Consider the following 17,420-nt stretch of genomic DNA (forward strand, 5'->3'; position numbering starts at 1 on the left):
AAAGTATTGCATGCGGGCAATAAAAATGTTCATTATAAATATCATATGGGAGATAGTGAAATTGAAGAAGGGAACTATGAAAAAGACCTAGGAGTTTATGTTGACTCAGAAATGTCTTCATCTAGACAATGTGGGGAAGCTATAAAAAAGGCTAACAAGATGCTTGGATATATTGTGAGAAGTGTTGAATTTAAATCAAGGGAAGTAATGTTAAAACTCTACAATGCATTAGTAAGACCTCACCTAGAATATTGTGTTCAGTTCTGGTCACCTCGTTACAAAAAGGATATTGCTGCTCTAGAAAGAGTGCAAAGAAGAGCAACCAGAATTATCCCAGGTTTAAAAGGCATGTCGTATGCAGACAGGCTAAAAGAATTGAATCTATTCAGTCTTGAACAAAGAAGACTACGCGGCGATCTGATTCAAACATTCAAAATCCTAAAAGGTATAGACAATGTCAACCCGGGGGACTTCTTTGACTTGAAAAAAGAAAAAAGGACCAGGGGTCATAAATGGAGATTAGATAAAGGGGCATTCAGAACAGAAAATAGGAGGCACTTTTTTACACAGAGAATTGTGAGGGTCTGGAACCAACTCCCCAGTAATGTTGTTGAAGCTGACACCCTGGGATCCTTCAAGAAGCTGCTTGATGAGATTCTGGGATCAATAAGCTACTAACAACCAAACGAGCAAGATGGGCTGAATGGCCTCCTCTCGTTTGTAAACTTTCTTATGTTCTTATGTTCTTATATGAAACTGTAATTTTTTGTGAAGAATCAACAACAAGTGGGACACAATCATGAAGTGGAACGAAATTTATTGGATATTTCAAACTTTTTTAACAAATAAAAAACTGAAAAATTGGGCGTGCAAAATTATTCAGCCCCCTTAAGTTAATACTTTGTAGCGCCACCTTTTGCTGCGATTACAGCTGTAAGTCGCTTGGGGTATGTCTCTATCAGTTTTGCACATCGAGAGACTGAAATTTTTGCCCATTCCTCCTTGCAAAACAGCTCGAGCTCAGTGAGGTTGGATGGAGAGCATTTGTGAACAGCAGTTTTCAGTTCTTTCCACAGATTCTCGATTGGATTCAGGTCTGGACTTTGACTTGGCCATTCTAACACCTGGATATGTTTATTTGTGAACCATTCCATTGTAGATTTTGCTTTATGTTTTGGATCATTGTCTTGTTGGAAGACAAATCTCCGTCCCAGTCTCAGGTCTTTTGCAGACTCCATCAGGTTTTCTTCCAGAATGGTCCTGTATTTGGCTCCATCCATCTTCCCATCAATTTTAACCATCTTCCCTGTCCCTGCTGAAGAAAAGCAGGCCCAAACCATGATGCTGCCACCACCATGTTTGACAGTGGGGATGGTGTGTTCAGGGTGATGAGCTGTGTTGCTTTTACGCCAAACATAACGTTTTGCATTGTTGCCAAAAAGTTCGATTTTGGTTTCATCTGACCAGAGCACCTTCTTCCACATGTTTGGTGTGTCTCCCAGGTGGCTTGTGGCAAACTGTAAACTACACTTTTTATGGATATCTTTAAGAAATGGCTTTCTTCTTGCCACTCTTCCATAAAGGCCAGATTTGTGCAGTATACGACTGATTGTTGTCCTATGGACAGAGTCTCCCACCTCAGCTGTAGATCTCTGCAGTTCATCCAGAGTGATCATGGGCCTCTTGGCTGCATCTCTGATCAGTCTTCTCCTTGTATGAGCTGAAAGTTTAGAGGGACGGCCAGGTCTTGGTAGATTTGCAGTGGTCTGATACTCCTTCCATTTCAATATTATCGCTTGCACAGTGCTCCTTGGGATGTTTAAAGCTTGGGAAATCTTTTTGTATCCAAATCCGGCTTTAAACTTCTCCACAACAGTATCTCGGACCTGCCTGGTGTGTTCCTTGTTCTTCATGATGCTCTCTGCGCTTTAAACGGACCTCTGAGACTATCACAGTGCAGGTGCATTTATACGGAGACTTGATTACACACAGGTGGATTCTATTTATCATCATTAGTCATTTAGGTCAACATTGGATCATTCAGAGATCCTCACTGAACTTCTGGAGAGAGTTTGCTGCACTGAAAGTAAAGGGGCTGAATAATTTTGCACGCCCAGTTTTTCAGTTTTTTATTTGTTAAAAAAGTTTGAAATATCCAATAAATTTCGTTCCACTTCATGATTGTGTCCCACTTGTTGTTGATTCTTCACAAAAAATTACAGTTTCATATCTTTATGTTTGAAGACTGAAATGTGGCAAAAGGTCGCAAAGTTCAAGGGGGCCGAATACTTTCGCAAGGCACTGTATATATACACACACATACATATATACACTTTCTTTTTTTAATTCATCTTCGCCCTCTATTTCCAAATAATTATCAAAAATAAAACCTTTTACACAAATCTCAAAAACATCAGTATCTACAGGTTAATAATCAGTTATTCAGTTAGAATCATCATATATTCCGTATAAGACACCACTTGTACACCAAGGCATCTAAAACATGTCCAAGTTTGCATTAGTTTGTAGTATTTAAAATCAAACTTAACCCTACATTTCACAAGCATATTAATAACAAATACAGCATCTTGGCTCTTACAGCCATTTACCTTGTTCTTCCTGCTCTTATAAATAGCCATCTTTGCTTGGCCGAGCAAGAAATTGGCTGACTGGTCTGTATACTTTGGTTTTTCATGGTACTTTGCCCCAAAAATAAAAACTGTTGTGTTAAAAACCAAGTTAAGATCTATAAATAGATGGGCTAAAAGATTAAAAATGGGTGTTGATCGGGAGCATTTACTAAAACAATGAAAAACCATTTCAATCTGAGTGCAGAATGGGCTGGAGTCAGACACTGCAGGGTAAATACTAATTCAAGCATTTACTGCAGGGGCTCCCGAGTGGCGCATCCGGTAAAGGCGCTCCGCATGGAGTGCAGGATGCGCTCTATAGCCTGGATGTCGCCGGTTTGAGTCCAGGCTATTCCACAGCTGACTGTGGATGGGAGCTCCCAGGGGACGGCGCATTTACTGCAACAATAGTATGTAAAACCTTCCACTGCAGATCCCCAGCTATCTTATACCCCGTTTACATTAGCACACCTATTCCACTAGCGCTCCACGCCCTCACGGTACGGGTGTGTTTACACTAGCAAATACCCGAGCCGAGCCGGAACCAAGCCATGAAACTCCAGCCCTGCAACATATCTGAATGTGGCTCGGGGCCGAAGCAGGCTGTGGGCGGGGTTACTGCATTTCATCATCACGCTGAAGCGTCATTAGAAGAAAAAGTGGCAACGCCCAGGACCTCAACCGTTGAATGTTTTCTTAACTCCTTACTTTACTCTTTTATAAATTTAGTCATTGCCAATTATTTTGTATTATTTTCTCCCAATTTGGAATGGCCAATTGTTTTGTTATGTTCAGCTCACCGCTACCACCCCTGCGCTGACAGGGGAGGGCGAAGACGAACACACGCTGTCCTCCGAAGCGAGTGATGTCAGCTGACTGCTTTTTTCACACTGCAGACTCACTGTGCAGCCACCTCAGAGCTACAGCGTCAGAGGACAACGCAGCTTACAGGGAAGCCTGCAGGTGCCCGGCCAGACTACAGGGGTCGCTGGTGCGCAGTGAGCCGAGGACACCCTGGCTGACCTATCACTCCCTCCCCCCCGGCGGCGCTCGGCCAATTGAGCGCTGCCCCCTGGAAGCTCCCGTCCTCGGTCGGCAAAGGAATAGCCTGGACTCGAACTCGCGACATCCAGACTATAGAGCGCATCCTGCACTCCACGTGGAGCGCCTTTACTGGATGCGCCACTCGGGATCCCCTAAATCAGCAGTTTTTAAACTACAGCCTGGCTAAACGGCAGTTGGGAGTTCAGTTCGAAGCGACAGACAAGCAAACCAACAAAATGCGAGAAGGAGAGCAGGTCGGGAGAGGGGGAGAGGGGAAGAGGTAATGGGCTCGCTCCAGGTTCGGCTGCCAGAGCAGGGCTGAAGCGTCTTGTCTCCCGGAGAAAGGTGCAGCTCCTCTCGCAGCAAAAAAGTTAATAGATTAGAAAGATAACCACGTTACAGACCTAATATTGATTTAGTTATAAAATGAATGCTTAATAAGATGTCTGTGTTATAAAGTGCCAGCGCAGCTTTTCTTCAGTTCAGATACTGTATCAAAAGGGAGAGACAGAAACGGAAGTTACAGTGCTAAGTTGTTTACAGTTTGAACACCGGTACTGTATTTACGATAGAAATATTTCACTTGTATCGGGAATTGGGGGACATGCTGTAGGAACGTTATATCCGAGGCGTGTTATTATGTAAACCTTTGTTGTTATGTATAATATGGTCCCCCGTCTTTGCTTCCTTTGTTTAGGTATGTATTACAACGACCCCAACCCCCCCCCCCCCCCCCCCCATACACACTAACGTGTATTTTCAGTACTTCTCCGTAATAATAAAAATAGAACAAATCCATGATAAAAAAATATTTTATTAAATTAATGCTTTGTCCTATTTTTGCAGTCTGTGACATTTAATTTAATCGACTCAGCACGTTCATTATGCATGACATCTCTCAGCTCGGCTCGCCGTACCAGACTGGCTCGACTCGGCACCAGCTCGGCTCGGGTGTGCAGGTGTAAACGTAGCATCATTTAAAGGTGGTTTGTACAGGCTACTCCAGGCTGTCGTTATATCCTCTCCTACTCCCAGCCTCTCCAGTGAGTGTCAGGGAGCTGTTGGAGCTGTGTTTGGTGCTGCACTTTTACGCAAGCGCGGTACAAAGTCTTCCCTTTCACAATGTCCAGAGGGAGGTCGCTCAGACCTTGCAGGCTCAGCAGAGGCCCCTGAGGGCTGTTGGTGTCTTTAAGAGCAGGGGACACTAGCAGGCATGGAAAGGGTTGCTGTATGTCAGAGAGCTGGTGCCCCTCGAATAGTTCTCTCAGTAGCAAAAAGCCCCTCTGTGGGCAGTGCAGTGCGGAGCTGGCAGAGGAACCTCTCCACACAGCACACTAAGCACAGTCCCAGTGCCTTGGCCACGCTCTCCGCGCTCCGTCAGCACAGCAGGTGGCGCAACTGTATGACCCCAGAACTGGTCAGCAAGTGAGTGAAGGTAAGAGAGTGGGTGGCCTCAGTGTCCAGGTGGGGGTTGTTGACCAGCGGCTCCTCCAGAAGCCAGTACAGAGTAAGTGCACCCTCCTCTGACCATGTCCAGAGCAGGCACCACGCCCCTAGCATGCTGCGATACAAGGCAGGCAGTGTAGACAGGTCCAGCTTGCTGCTGTCCATCAGGAACAGTGTTCTATCTAGCTGAAGCATCCCTACCTGACGAAGCAGGACGCATGCCAGCATTCTCCAGGACAGATTACCTGGGCCGTACAGCAGCCGCTGAACAGACTGCAATCGGAAGGCAGTAACTCGGCTGGCGATGTGGATCAGGCCCTGCCCCCCTCTTCCCGGGGCAGGTACAGCACTCCCTGTCTCAGCCAGTGTTGTCCATCCCCCAAAAAATCCACGAGAACTCTCTGCAGCTCTTTCAGCAGCCCTTGCAGTGGCTCTAGACAGGTTAGCCTGTGCCACAGCACTGAAGCCACCAGGTTGTTAATGATGAGCACCCATACCCTTTATGACAGCTGCCAGTTCCTGTGTTCGCTGGCCTCATCTCCCTGTTGCACACGTAGTTGCTTGAAGCAGCTGCGCTTCCATTGCAGCTTAGCCGGGAGACCCCCCCCCCCACTCCATTCCCCCACCAGTAGGGCACAGCTATAAGCCCAATTGATCTTGGTGGAGGACAGAGTTTCAAAGTCTGTGAGGGCTGTGCAGAGCCCCCTGACGTCCTGCTGCCCCCCCACGATGACCACAATGTCATCAGCATATGCTGAGAGCTGAAGGGGGGGGGGGGGGTGCGGGCATTTTGGAAGAGACATCCCATTAATTACTCTACGAAGTGGAAAAGGGGCTCAATGGCCAGGGAGTAGAGCATCCCCGACAGACAGCATCCCTGCCTGACACTCCTCTGTACAGGGAAGGGTGCTCTCAAGCCTCCGTTGATCTTCAGCACACTGTGAATGTCACTATAGAGCACCTGAATCATGGCTACAAAACTGAAAGCCTTTCTCCACAAATACTGGTGCTTAACCCTGTGAAAAGTCTTTTCCTGGTTCAGTGAAATCAAACCAGTATTTAATCCCAATAGCCTGGAGACTGCCAAAATTCCCGAATTAAAAAAAAAATATTGTCAAACATCGATCTGTTGGGCACACAGTATGTTTGGTCAGAATGTACCACAGACCCCATGACCTCCCTCAGTCTGTTGGCCAGTGTTTTAGAAAGCAATTTTTAGTCTGCACATAGCAGGGTGACAGGTCTCCAGTTCTTCACTTCACTCAGGTCACTCTTTTTGGGCAGCAGAGTGACAACTGCCCTCCTACAGCTGAGTGGCATTTTTTTTTCCCACCAGACTTTCCTTGAATACTGACAGCAGATCTTCCCCAAGCAGGGGCCAAAAGCTCTTATAAAAGTCTACTGGGAGCCCGTCAATGCCAGGGGCTTTGCCATTTTTCAGGCCTAGCAGTGCCGCTGTAAGCTCCAGCAGCGTAAGCGCCCTATCCAGGCCACCCTGCTCTTCTTCAGGGATCTGTGAAAGCCCTTAGTGGAAACTGTGTGTGCCGGCTGCCTCATTTTTATTGAGGCACGGTGGCGTAGTGGTTAGCGTTGCTGCCTCACAGTGCCAGGGTCCTAGGTTCGAATCCGGCCAAGAGTACTGTCTGTGTGGAGTTTGCATGTTCTCCCCATGTTCGCATGGGTTTTCTCCGGGTACTCTGGTTTCCTCCCACAGTCCAAAGACATGCTGTCCAGGTTGATTTGTCACTCTAAATTGCCCTCTGTGTGAGTGTGCGTGGTGCCCTGCGATGGACTGGCGTCCTGTCCAGGCTGTAGTCTCGCCTTGCGCCCTGTGTATGCCGGGTTAGGTTCTGGCTCACTGCGACCCTGTAAAGGAGTAAGCAGTTGATGATGGATGGATGGATGGATGGATTGACATTTTGAATGACCTTTGCTGCTACAACAGTGTTTGCCCCTCCTCCTATTTTTGTGTCGTCTGCAAATTTAACAAGTTTGCTTACTATACCAGAATCTAATTCATTAATGTAGATTAGGAATAGCAGAGGACCTAATACTGATCCCTGTGGTACACCACTGGTTACCTCACTCCATTTTGAGGTTTCTCCTCTAATCAGTACTTTCTGTTTTTTACCTGTTAACTACTCTCTAATCCATGTGCATGTATTTCCTTGAATCCCTACTGTGTTCATTTGAGAATTGATCTTTTATGCAGGACTTTGTCAAAAGCTTTCTGGAAATCTAAATAAACCATGTCGTATGCTTTGCAATTATCCATTGTCGATGTTGCATCCTCAAAAAAATCAAGTAGGTTAGTTAGACACGATCTCCCTTTCCTAAAACCATGCTGACTGTCTCCCAGGATATTGTTGCCATATAGGTAATTTTCAAATTTTGGATCTTATTATAGTTTCAATAAGTTTACATATAATAGAAGTCAGGCTTATTGGTCTGTAGTTACCTGGTTTGGTTTTGTCTCCCTTATTGTGGATCGGTATTACGTTTACAATTTTCCAGTCTGTCGGTACAACCCCTGTGTCAAGAGACTGTTGCATGATCTTGGTTAGCGGTTTGTAAATAACTTCTTTAATTTCTTTGAGTACTATTGGGAGGATCTCATCTGGCCCAGGGGATTTCTTTATTTTACGAGATCCTAGTCCCTTTAACACTTCTGCCTCTGTTATGCTAAAGTTATTTGAAAATGGATAGGAACAGGTCGACATGTGGGGCAAGTTGTCCGTTTCCTCCTTTGTAAAAACCTGTGAAAAGTAATCATTTAATATATTTGCTATTTTTCTTCGTCTATGATTTTGCCATTTGTATCTTAGACATTTAACCTCCTCTTTGAATGTTCTCTTGCTGTTATAATTTTGGAAAAATTTTTGGAATTGGTTTTAGCCCCCTTAGACTTTACGTAATGAACTTCTGTGTGAACAGGTGTAGAAATCTGTATGTGCATATCAAATTATAAAACATAAATAGTTATAAAAATAGTATAAAACAAAAAATATAACATAACTGTACGCAACATGACAGCACTTTCAGTGAAACAGAGTTCAAAGGCTGTGTCTGTTCAGAGTTCTATTACAGATTTCTCAGTACAATCTATGCAGAAAACACGCTTTCAACTGTACCAGTGCATTTGCCACAGACTGGCCTTTTCACAACAGGCGCAGACATCAAAAGTTCTGTTTTTATTGCATTTAACAACCTGGCATTGTCTTTCTTTCCGTGTGCCAGTGGCTGAAGGTTGAGGGGCATTTGCCATCTGGCTTTCGTGTCTTTTATCAAAACGTTTCTGCCGTAGCTCCAGGGCTATAGTGTACAATTACATTATTCAAAACTGTCTTTCATTTTTTAATTAATTTTTTCAATTGTCCTGATACAGTTCTTAACCACTTCAACTCCAGATGTAAAAATGAAACGCCTTCCCAGGTACCAGATAATAATAATAATAATAATAATAATAATAATAATAATAATAATAATAATAATAATAATAATGTTTTCAAACCTGTAATGGCTATAAAATGTTAACATATGATGAATAAAACACAAATAAATGACCTAAACTGTGTTTTTCATTAACCCTTTATGCTGCTGTGTACTACATACCCATATTGTATTCGGGTGAGACGTAGTTATAAGTGATTCTGCAGCTGATGCATAGTTCACACACCCTAGTCTCTGTAAGTCGCCTTGGATAAAGGTGTCTGCTAAATAAATAATAATAATATTCAATATAGAGATAAAAAAAGTCTTTTTTTAACAAGAAAACAAAAAAGCTGCTAATAACGATAATAACAATAATAATCAGTAAACAGTAATTATCAAATAAAAACAACATCAAAACGTGTGCCAGTATTGACTTGCTGAGTGCCATTTATTGAAATGTTCAATACAACAGAATCCGGGATTGCCTTCGCAACCACTGCACATTTTTCTTTTGTCTTTTGTTTTAATTTTTGTAGCAGACCCTGTACCTTTTTTACGGTGTCTGCTTCGCTTGTGTTGGAGGGATAGTCACAAATGCTTGTACACAGCTACTTTGCACAGGCATTGTGATGGATCTGCCTGCCGCATTGCCTGTACCCAGTGCTGTGTTTTGATAGCATTTCATCACAGCACTGCCATTTCAAACCAAACAGCTTCCCGTTTGCAGCTGGCTTACCTGTAAAGTAGCTGCATGCTCTTCTGTTTGTACAGTTTGTATTGTTCTTGGATCCTCTTCATCATAATCACTGAGTGATAAGTCAGCATCACTGTCGCTGGTATCGAAATCCTCCTAACCAACTTCACTCCCGTTGCTCATTATAGAAAGACCACGTACGTTGCCATGTTTAGCTTTCGCTATAAACTATATAAAGTATAACTAAACAAGTAAATAAATAATAATAATAAATAAAATAAAAATAATAATTTAAAACACTATATACAGTGCCGTGAAAAAGTATTTGCCCATTGTCTGATTTTCTGCATTTTTGCACATTTTTCACATTGTATTTGGTCAGATTCTTTTGTGGGTTGTAGTAGTATATAGAGGGATGCTGAGAGAAAAAATGACACCAAAGTTTGGTGCTTCTTTCATTTGTTTGGTGGGCAAGGTAATCAAACATGCAATCTTCAGGTGTGAAAAAGTTATTGCCCCCCTCCCAGTTAACTCAACCCAATTAAAGGGATAATTAGGGTCAGCTGTTTGAGTACTTTGGTTAACAACCAGGCCTGATTTGGGCCAGCCCTGCCCAATATAAATCTGACTAACTTTGGCCCTTACCATCAGAGTGAAGTTGTCAGCACACAGGTTCTAGGGGCAGATCATGCCACGAACAAAAGTTTTTGATGCCTATCAGTCTGGAAAGGGTTACAAAGCCATTTCTAAGGCTCTGGGGCTCCACCGAACCACAGTCAGAGCCATATTGTCCAAATGGAGAAAGTTTGGGACAGTAGTGAATCTTCCCAGGAGTGGCCGTCCTGCCAAAATCTCTCCAAGAGCAAGGCTAAAATCATCCAAGAAGTCACAAAAACAAGAACAACATCCAGGGATCTGCAGGCCTCTCTCACCTCGGCTAAGATCAGTGTTCATGACTCCACCATCAGAAAGACACTGGACAAAAATGGGATTCATGGCAGAGTAGCAAGGCGGAAACCATTGCTCACTAAGAAGAACATGAATGCTCTTCTCAAGTTTGCTAAAAAAACACCTGGATGATCCTCAAGAGTTCTGGAACAATGTTCTATGGACAGATGAGTCAAAAGTGGAACTTTTTGGCCAACATGGGCCGACATGGAGTGGGCCAAAATTCCTCCACGGCGCTGTGAGAGACTAATCAATAACTACAGGAAGCGTTTGGTTGCTGTTATTGCTGCTAAAGGTTGCGTAACCAGTTATTGAGTCTAAGGGGACAATTACTTTTTCACACGGGGGCATTAGGTGTTGCATAACTTTCTTTAATAAATAAATAAAATATGTATCAATTGTTTGTGTTATTTGTTCACTCAGGGTCCCTTTTATCTAATATTAGGTTTTGGTTGAAGATCTGATAACATTCAGTGTAAGAAATATTCAAAAATGCATTCACGGCACTGTATATACTTGTAAAAGCTGAATGGCTTCCTGTAATATATCTCAGCCTTCTAAATGCCCACAGTTAGATTGCAATCGCTACATGACATGCAATTGAATAAAAATGTCACCTGACCCTCCCCCAAATTTCATTGCACATTCCACAGTACTAGCACTGCTTTAGAGAATGAAACCTGAAACGCAAGACTGAGAAACCGATCATAGAATAGAATGGGAAACTTAACGTATGCAGGTACAGAATGGTAGGAGTGTAGAGTAGTGGTTAGGGCTCTGGACTCTTGACCGGATAGTGGTTGGTTCAATCCCAGGTGGGGGACACTGCTGCTGTACCCTTGAGCAAGGTACTTTACCTAGATTGCTCCAGTAAAAACCCAACTGTATAAATTGGAAATTGTATGTAAAACAAATAATGTGATATCTTGCAACAATTGTAAGTCGCCCTGGATAATAATAATAATAATAATACTGTAAGTGGGTTTTCAATTGATGTACGTGCATACGTCATGGTGTTGAAGTGGTTAAATTGGTGACGAATAAAAATACTGAGCGTTAGTGTGATTGGTAATTTTACTGTATGCAAAGCTCCAGAAAAAAGACAGGGGGAGGACGTGATGTACTATACAGGAGTCGTGGCGATTGAAGTTCTGCTCTCGAGATGCTTTCAGAACAGGCCAAATTTTGCTGGAAAAACGGCAATCTTAGCACTGGGGAAGTAGCCTAAACGTTGCACGCGAGACGCATGCATTGCCTATTAAAATGAATGTACCCCTGAATTCAATGTACAAATAAAACGTGAGTTATTAGAATTTGTTTTAGAAAAATATATATTTTAATTGGTGTTCTGGTACTTTAAGATTTAGGACTACACCTCTGAAAGTTCCCTTACTTCTTTTTTGGACCAATTACTGCTTGGGTCACTTGCCATTGTGTTGGATTTATTTCTTCAATCAATACGTGGCGGAACAGGAAATTGCATTTACTTGGGGAAAAAAATCCACCTTCAACACAAAATACAGTGACTGTGACGGCATTGCAGTTTACACTGAAAGTAATGAGCTTCAGTACCTGCACTGTGCTGCCACTGAACCACCTCGAGAGATGGTTGAGCGGCGGAATAACGTGTGGCTGCATTTTACGACATTTCCCATTTACACTTAAAGTGATACCGCATCAGTGCCGCCACAGAAACGGCAAATTGCTTCAGTGTAAACATGCCTTAACACCGGCAAAGTAGTATTGGGAGGCGTTCACGAAACTCTTTTGCCAGCTAGATGAGATGGGTATCTCTGCAGCACTGCAGCACGGCATCTGACACACGGCAGCTGACACACGGCACCTCACACACGGCAGCTGACACACAGCACCTCATACATGGCAGCTGACACATGGCACCTCACACACGGCAGCTGACACACGGCAGCTGACACATGGCACCTCACACACGGCAGCAGACACACGACACGTCACACACGGCAGCTGACAGACGGCACCTCACACACGGCAGCTGACACACGGCACCTCACACACGGCAGCTGACACACGGCACCTCACACATGGCACCTCACACATGGCACCTCACACACGGCAGCAGATACACGGCAGCTGACACACGGCAACTGACACATGGCACCTCACACACGGCAGCTGACACACGGCACCTCACACATGGCACCTCACACACGACACCTCACACACGGCAGCTGACACACGGCACCTCACACACGGCACCTCACACACGGCAGCTGACACACGGCACCTCACACACGGCACCTCACACATGGCACCTCACACACGGCAGCAGACACACGACACCTCACACACGGCAGCTGACACACGGCACCTCACACACGGCAGCTGACACACAGCACCTCACACACGGCAGCTGACACACGGCACCTCATACATGGCACCTCACACATGGCACCTCACACACGGCAGCTGACACACGGCACCTCACACATGGCACCTCACACACGGCACCTCACACACGGCAGCTGACACACGGCACCTCACATATGGCAGCTGACACATGGCACTTCACACACGGCAGCTGACACACGGCACCTCACACATGGCACCTCACACACGGCAGCTGACACACAGCACCTCACACACGGCAGCAGACACACTGCAGCTGACACACGACACCTCACATACGGCAGCTGACACACGCCACCTCACACACGGCACCTCACACATGGCACCTCACACATGGCACCTCACACACGGCACCTCACATATGGCAGCTGACACATGGCACCTCACACACGACACCTCACACACGGCAGCTGACACATGGCACCTCACACACGGCAGCTGACACACGGCACCTCACACACGGCAGCTGACACACGGCACCTCACACATGGCACCTCACACACGACACCTCACACACGGCAGCTGACACACGGCACCTCACACACAGCAGCTGACACACGGCACCTCACACACGGCACCTCACACATGGCACCTCACACACGGCAGCAGACACACGACACCTCACACACGGCAGCTGACACACGGCACCTCACACGCGGCAGCTGACACACGGCACCTCACACACGGCACCTCACACACGGCAGCTGACACACGGCACCTCATACATGGCACCTCACACATGGCACCTCACACACGGCAGCTGACACACAGCACCTCACACACGGCAGCAGACACACGGCAGGTGACACACGGCACCTCACATACGGCAGCTGACACACGCCACCTCACACATGGCACCTCACACATGGCACCTCACACACGGCAGCTGACACACGGCACCTCACATATGGCAGCTGACACATGGCACTTCACACACGGCAGCTGACACACGGCACCTCACACATGGCACCTCACACACGGCAGCTGACACACAGCACCTCACACACGGCAGCAGACACACTGCAGCTGACACACGACACCTCACATACGGCAGCTGACACACGCCACCTCACACACGGCACCTCACACATGGCACCTCACACATGGCAGCTGACACACGGCACCTCACATATGGCAGCTGACACATGGCACCTCACACACGGCACCTCACACATGGCACCTCACACACGGCAGCTGACACACGACACCTCACACACGGCAGCTGACACACGGCACCTCACACACGGTACCTGACACACAGCACCTCACACACGGCAGCTGACACACGGCACCTCACACATGGCACCTCACACACGGCAGCAGACACACGGCAGCTGACACACGGCAGCTGACACACGGCACCTCACACATGGCACCTCACACACGGCAGCTGACACACGGCACCTCACACATGGCAGCTGACACACGGCACCTCACACACGGCACCTCACACACGGCACCTCACACACGGTACCTGACACACGGCACCTCACACACGGCAGCTGACACACGGCACCTCACACACGGCACCTCACACACGGCACCTCACACACGGCAGCTGACACACGGCACCTCACATATGGCAGCTGACACATGGCACCTCACACACGGCAGCTGACACACGGCACCTCACACATGGCACCTCACACACGGCAGCTGACACACGACACCTCACACACGGCAGCTGACACACGGCACCTCACACACGGTACCTGACAGACGGCACCTCACACACGGCAGCTGACACACGGCACCTCACACATGGCACCTCACACACGGCAGCAGACACACGGCAGCTGACACACGGCACCTCACACAGGGTAGCATTTTTAAGCGGAGTATGCTGTGTAGATAGGGTTTACAATAAAGGCTTCATTTAGAAAACACATTTTATGAATGTATATTTCATTTTTTTCTGGGCGAGATCATCTGTATACATACCGGTACTCACAAATGTATACTGCTCTTCTGACAAACTGAAAATAGTCTACAGAGATTGAAGAGCAACTGGGATACAAAGGAAATCTCCCAATGTCAACATCGTCTATAATCTCTGTAGTACCGTGTTTTCTTGTTTCTATTCTACAAAGGGTTGTTTACCTAGTTGTCTGATTTACATAAACAATTCACCAATAGTGTATATGAATGTGTTTTTTTTTTCACTGTACCTGCAGTTAAATCTTAATTAGTATGAAGTTGTCTCTGCATCCTAATTGAGAAAAAAATATTCATTGCCATCTCAGGTTAAGGTTATTTTGTGTTTTTTGTCAACACGTCTATCCTAGTGGATGCTAAATTAGGGAACTAATCGTCTCCGTTTTAATTAAATACTAGACAACGAAACCAGTCTCAGAAACAAAATGTTAGAACTTGAAGCTACTGCACTAACAAGTAATTACGATGTGATAGGTATTACAGAAACTTGGACGAAGAAAACAACGCAGAATCAATATGGGTCAGAATAATGGATAAAAATTCAAAGGGCATAATAATAGGAGCATGTTATAGACCGTCTGTAACAGGGCGAGGAGCCCTGTAAAATGTATTATTTATTTTTAGAACAGGGTCTCCCCCTCTGCCCCTGTGCAATTTATTGTTTTGTATTATGATTTATATATTATTATATTTATGACGGCGAGGCGCTGTGTGTTTTGTTATTGTTTCTGTATTTAGTTATTGTATTTAAATATGACGGTTGTTTTATTTATTGTTTTATTTAAAATGTGTTCTGGCAGAGGCGAGAGTGGGTACTCGTCCTCTGCCAGATAATTAGAAAACCTTGTGCAGAAGGTGGCGATCTCCTGAATTAATTAAGTGATTAATTTGTTGCTAAATCGGGAGATGGTCACCTGCATAAAAGCCTGCAGCTCGCTGCACTCGGGGGTGTTAGAGCGGAGAGAGCGAGCGAGTGAGGAGCGAGAGAGAACGAAACAAAAAAATAATCCAGGATCAGTGAAGGCTACTGCCCAGCCTGACCTGGATCATTTATTATTATTTTGTGTTCGTGATTTTGTTTTGTTTAAACTTTTTATTTTCGCTCTGTGAGCAAGTGTTTTTGTTTAAATATTTATTTTATTTTTGTATTTAAATAAAACGGCGCCAAAAGTAGTCAAATATAAATCTAAAACAAAATTGCCAAAATGGTTCAAAAGATCAATTAAAAATAAAATATTCAGCGAAAAAAGGCACTTTACAGAGTGTTTAAAAGGGACCAAAAACAAAGTACACAGAAAGAGTACTTGGAACTACAAACGCAAGTCAAAAAGGAAGTTAGAAAGGCCAAGAGAGATAGAAATCAATATTGCTAAGGGGGCTAAAACAAATTACAAAATGTTTTTCCAATATTATAACAGCAAGAGAACATTCAAAGAGGAGGTAAAATGTCTAAGAGATACAAATAGCAAAATCATAGGCAAAGAGAAAAAGTAGCAAACATATTAAATGATTACTTTTCACAAGTTTTTACAAAGGAGGATACGGACGACATGCCCCACATGTCAACCTGTTCCTATCCAGTTTTAAATAACTTTAGCATAACAGAGGCATAAGTGTTACAGGGACTAGGAGCTCTTATAATAAACAAATCCCCTGGGCCTGATGAGATCCTCCCAATACTTGTGTACTTTGTAATGGTACTCAAAGAAATGAAAGAAGTTATTTACAAACAACTAACCAAGATCATGCAACAGTCTCTTGACACAGGGGGTGTACTGACAGACTGGAGAATTGCAAACATAATACCAATCCACAAAAAGGGAGACAAAACTGAACCAGGTAACTAGAGACCAATAAACCTGACTTCTATTATATGTAAACTTATGGAAACTATAATAAGATCCAAAATGGAAAATTACCTATATGGCAACAGTATCCTGGGAGACAGTCAGCATGGTTTTAGGAAATGGAGCTCATGTCTAACTAACCTGCTTGATTTTTTTGAGGATGCAACATCAACAATGGAGCGAGGTAACCAGTGGAGTACCACAGGGATCAGTATACGGTCCACTGCTATTCCTAATCTACATTAATGACTTAGATTCTGGTATAGTAAGCAAACTTGTTAAATTTGCAGGCAACACAAAAATAGCAGGAGTGGCAAACCCTGATGTAGCAGCAAAGGTCATTCAAAATGATCTAGACAGCATTCAGAACTGGGCAGACATATGGCAAATGAAATTTAATAGAGAAAAGTCTAAGGTACTGCATGCAGGAAATAAAAATGTGCATTACAAATACAATATGGGAGATACTGAAATTGAAGAAGGAATCAATGAAAAAGACCTAGGAGTTCATGTTGACTCAGAAATGTCTTCATCTAGACAATGTGGGGAAGCTATAAAAAAAGGCCAACAAGATGCTCGGATATATTGTGAGAAGTGTTGAATTTAAATCAAGGGAAGTAATGTTAAAACTCTACAATGCATTAGTAAGACCTCACCTAGAATATTGTGTTCAGTTCTGGTCACCTCGTTACAAAAAGGATATTGCTGCTCTAGAAAGAGTGCAAAGAAGAGCAACCAGAATTATCCCGGCTTTAAAAGGCATGTCGTATGCAGACAGGCTAAAAGAATTGAATCTTTTCAGTCTTGAACAAAGAAGACTACGCTGTGATCTGATTCAAGCATTCAAAATCCTAAAAGGTATAGACAATGTCAACCCAGGGCACTACTTTGACCTGATAAAAGAAACAAGGACCAGGGGTCACAAATGGAGATTAGATAAAGTGGCATTCAGAACAGAAAATAGGAGGCACTTTTTTACACAGAGAATTGTGAGGGTCTGGAACCAACTCCCCAGTAATGTTGTTGAAGCTGACACCCTGGGATCCTTCAAGAAGCTGC

This window comes from Acipenser ruthenus, chromosome 45 (genome assembly GCF_902713425.1).
Source record: "Acipenser ruthenus chromosome 45, fAciRut3.2 maternal haplotype, whole genome shotgun sequence".
In the NCBI taxonomy this organism is placed as follows: Eukaryota; Metazoa; Chordata; class Actinopteri; order Acipenseriformes; family Acipenseridae; genus Acipenser; species Acipenser ruthenus.